Source organism: Lipotes vexillifer, unplaced genomic scaffold (assembly GCF_000442215.2).
Source record: "Lipotes vexillifer unplaced genomic scaffold, Lipotes_vexillifer_v1.1 scaffold543, whole genome shotgun sequence".
Classification (NCBI taxonomy): domain Eukaryota; kingdom Metazoa; phylum Chordata; class Mammalia; order Artiodactyla; family Lipotidae; genus Lipotes; species Lipotes vexillifer.
Window position 1 is genome coordinate 224,600 of NW_006799055.1, and position 4,387 is coordinate 228,986.

The following is a 4,387-nucleotide window of genomic DNA, read 5'->3' on the forward strand; positions in this document are numbered from 1 at the left end:
AGTCCCATAAATTTTTTCAAGTTTTATATATGCAAAATGTATGTGTCCTATTCAAAAATCTTGAGAGTTGAGGCTGTAAACTCACGTCAGATTCCCTTGAGGATATGGGTTATATTTAGGTGGGAAAATGTGATCATTTTTTATTTTATTAGCTAGGCTAATAACTGCAAGGTCATGCGGCTTAGTGGAGAAAACTTCAGCTCTGGAGTCAGAACTGGGTTTACTATTACTCTCTCACTAGCTGTGTGACCTTGGACAACTTAAGGGATCTCTCTGAGCCTCCTTAGAATTATTTGTGGAAGAGAGATAAGCATCCTGGCCTATAGGATCACTGTGAGGACCAAACAAAATTATCTGTGTAAAGTGCTCAGCATATAGGAGAGACATGATAAATAAAGCTTACTTTTGTCTGGGCTGTGGGACATCCTCTGCAGCACAGCCAGACTCTCTGTTTCACATCAGGAGTACATGCTACCTGTGACAGCACCAAAAATGGCCTGTTCCTCACCTGAGGGAGCCCTCTAGTTCAGTTTCCCACTCTGTGTTCTGTGTGATGATAATAAGTGTTTCCTACGAAAAGAGTCTCTGAGGAAGAACGTTTCAGAATCGCAGGTCGTAGTCCTGAAATTCTAAGGACCCAACTCAGGACTGGCAAAACTCAAATGTCCGCAGGAGCCAGGCAGGCAAGATGGCAGGCCAGATGCTTAGGGAACGGTGGGGCTGCGCAGAAGACAGAGCACACCTCCTTTGAGGGAGGCGGCCCCTATTCACTCAACAGCATCGTCACCCTGCCCAGCCATGGAGCCAAGGTTATCGGATCTCTGATTTTTCAAAAGAAGCCAAATATCTGGATTTTTTTAATGTGAAAAAAAAAAATCCAACTTTTAAAAAACACCATGTTAACCAAATGGCACATCTGAGGGTCACATAAGCCAGAGGCCTGCCAGTTTGCACCGTCTGACCTAACACTTCATGGCTCAGCCAACAGTACAGTCACCTCAGGCGCTCGAGGGAAACCTCCCAAGGTACCCCTGGATAGTGCTCTTTTAACATAATTTTGTAGCAAAAACACACTTTAAGCACAGAATATATAACTCCACTAATAGAAGAAATTTCCACCGAATGAAGAGGAAGAGCATCGTTTTCACAAGGTGTTAAAATGCCACAGGCAGCAGGAAAGTACGGGGCAAAATTAGCAAGTGGGTAGCGATCCGTCGTCCCTTTCTGTGTTTGTTTCATAAAACATTAATTCGTTTTTTAAAAGACAGCTTTGTCGAGAGATAGTTCACATACGTACGATCTGATGATTTTTGGTGTCTTCAGAGTTGCGCAACCATTACTGTGATCTAATTTTAGATCATTTTCATCTTCTTAAAACAAGCTCCACACCCACCAGCAGTTACCCCCCTTCTCCCCATCCTCCACCCCTGGCTACCCCTAATCTACTTTCCGTCTTTATAAATTTCCTCTTCTGGACATTTCATATAAATGGAACCGTACAATATGTGGGTTTTTTTGTGTGTGTCTGGCTTTCTTATCATAATGTTTTCAAGGTTCATCCATGTTGTACCATGTGTCACTATTTCATTCCACTCTAACGACGAATAATATTCAATCACAAGGATACACTACATTTTATTCATCCCCTCGACAGTTGATGAACATTTGGGTTGCTTTTTGACTATTACAAATAATGCTGCTGTGAACATTTATGTGCAGGTTTTTGTGTGGACATGTTTTTATTTCTCTTGGGTACATACCTAGGAGTGGAATTGCTGGGTCACATGGTAACTCTGTGTTTAACCTTGGGAGGAACTGTCAGACTGTTTTCCAAATCGGCTGCATCATTTTACATTCCCACCAGCAGTGTATGATGCCACCAATTTCTCCATTTTCACTCATGCTCCCCATGTCTGTCTTTTTGATCATAGCCATCCTAGCAGGTGAGCTAAGACATTTGTTTTAAAGGTTTATGGCACTTCTAATAGGGCACCTGAATTTGGCCTGTTGACGTGGCTCTTGAGATCAAGACCTAAAACACTGATCTTTTCTGAATTTAGATCACCATTTTATAAAAACTTTTACTAATGAGTGTCCCCCTCTTCATGTGTACCATTCTTTGGCTAACCAGAGAACAGGAACCTTATTAAGAAAAGGTAATTTTTCTTCCTTTTTCACCAGTGAAATATTACAATTCTAGAGATATTATTGGTATAAATTCGCTTCCGGGAATTCCCTGGCGGTCCAGTGGTTAGGACCCTGTGCTTTCACTGTGGAGAGCTGGGGTTCAATCCCTGGTCAGGGAACTGGGATCCCGCAAGCCGCAGAGCGCAGCCCAGAAAAAAAAAAAAAAATCACTTCCATACCGTTTTCTTTGCCTCAGCCATCAATGCTGCCCACAGCTGAAGCCACTGATTTCCCCACCTGCAAGCCACATTGGCACAGAAAACTCAGGCCTAGGCAGAAGTACTTAAGCAGCCCAGGACAAGGTTCCCCTTCCCCACGCGCTGACAGATATAATAACACCACCTCTCTGCCTTCCTCGGGTCTTTCTTTGTGCCCATCTGTTTAATCCTGTAATGTCCTTGCAAGTGAGATGAAGCATCATTACCTCTAAGCAAGAGTTGGGGAAATGAGCACAGACCTTAGTGGCTACCCGAGGCCACACGTGGTAGATTGAGGGGTGGGACTCAGTGTCCTAGGTCACAACCTGTACACTTTTCTCTACCTGAATTCCTCTCCTTTATTGTCAGCATCCAAAAGAGAAAAAAAGCAGAAGAAGGAGGTGGTTTAAGTGTACAGCACCCTTAGCGTGGTTGGCCTCGTCAGACATTTCAGGTTACTGTTTCTATTCCTTTTCAGAAACTGGCCCTTTCTGAGAAGGAGAGACAACAGAGAATTCATATAACTTGACTTTAGGCTTCATTGCATGAGGAGGAATCAATATCCTCCAGCCAAAGACTTACAGCCCCCCGTCTGCTTTTTGTATTTTTTTACATTAGAGTTGTTTCAAGGGCCCACTGGAAGCAACCTTTGGGCAGTCATTCTTGCAGTTTTCTATGATAAATTCTTATTTGGCTTGCCGTAGTTCACTGTATCCAACTAGGAATAACCTTGGCCTAGTTGGGAGCTGGTAAATAACTACAAATATATGCATTTGTCTTTATTTGCGATTGCCCCTAGCCCCCAACTCCATCTTCCTCTTTTTAAATTATAAGAATGAGGTGCAGTTGACATCTTTCCTCAATATTAATCCTAACATTTACTTATTGTTCTATTTTCCTGCCTTCTGATTTAGAAATACCCCAATGTTTATCGCCAAAGATGGAAGAGGAAGATTAAAACAATAATTTGCAGTAAGTACTCTTTCAGCTATTAAATCATTTATTCAACAGACTTTATTTACTGCCTGCTGTATGCCAGGCACCCTGCTAGGTGCTTGGGATGCAAAGATAAGATAGGATTCCTGCCTTGAAGGGGTGAATTGCTGTGGGACAAACAGACATATAACTGGATAATTACAATTGTGAGCACAGTAATTAATGTACAGAATATTATGAGATTCTAGGAGAGAGGCACTTCTATCCTAGAGGCAGGCTTCAGGAGGGGTATAACCCATATTCATGCAGATCTGTAATTTAGTTGGCTAGATTGGGCATGGGAGAGAGTGTTCAGGCTTTTTGAATTAGATAACTTCGTAAGTTGGGATTAAAACACCCAATAACCCTAAAGTAAAATATATGCCAGTTTGTGGCTAATGATTCATGTTGAAAAAGGAGAGGGTCTAATATAATAAAATAAGTGAACGTTAAGGTTGCAGGGTTAGAGCTAGAAGCTGTAGGGTTTACTTAAGAAGTTTCTCTCCTTTTTCTGTTCCTCCCTTTGTATCACAAAAAGCAAATAAGAGAAATGTGCCTAGAAGTGCAGGTTATAATGCTCTGTGTCATGGCCTCTGTTATACTTGGGAATAACTGAAGGCACCATCACTAGACTGGATGAGGATTTAGTGTTGTCTGAGGCTAAAATTAAAAAAAAAAAAAAAAAAAAAACTTAATTTGCAACCACTGCCCTCATATAAAATTAAAATATGAAGAAAAACTCAAGGCTAACTAACTGCACTTGATGTTTTCTAAGTCATGGGTTTGAAGAGGTCTGCATAACATAATTTTAAACCTTTGAAGAAAAAGTTTAATCTTTACAACAAGCCCGTGATCACTTCCATTTTATAGCTGAGAGATTGGAAGCACAAAGCAGTTAAAAAATAAAAAAAATAAAAAAAAAAAAAAAAAAACTTGCCAGAGATCATACAGCTAGTAAGTAGCAGAGCTGGGATTTGAACCCAGGTCTATTTAAATCCAGTGCCTGTAATTCACCATACCATCCTGCT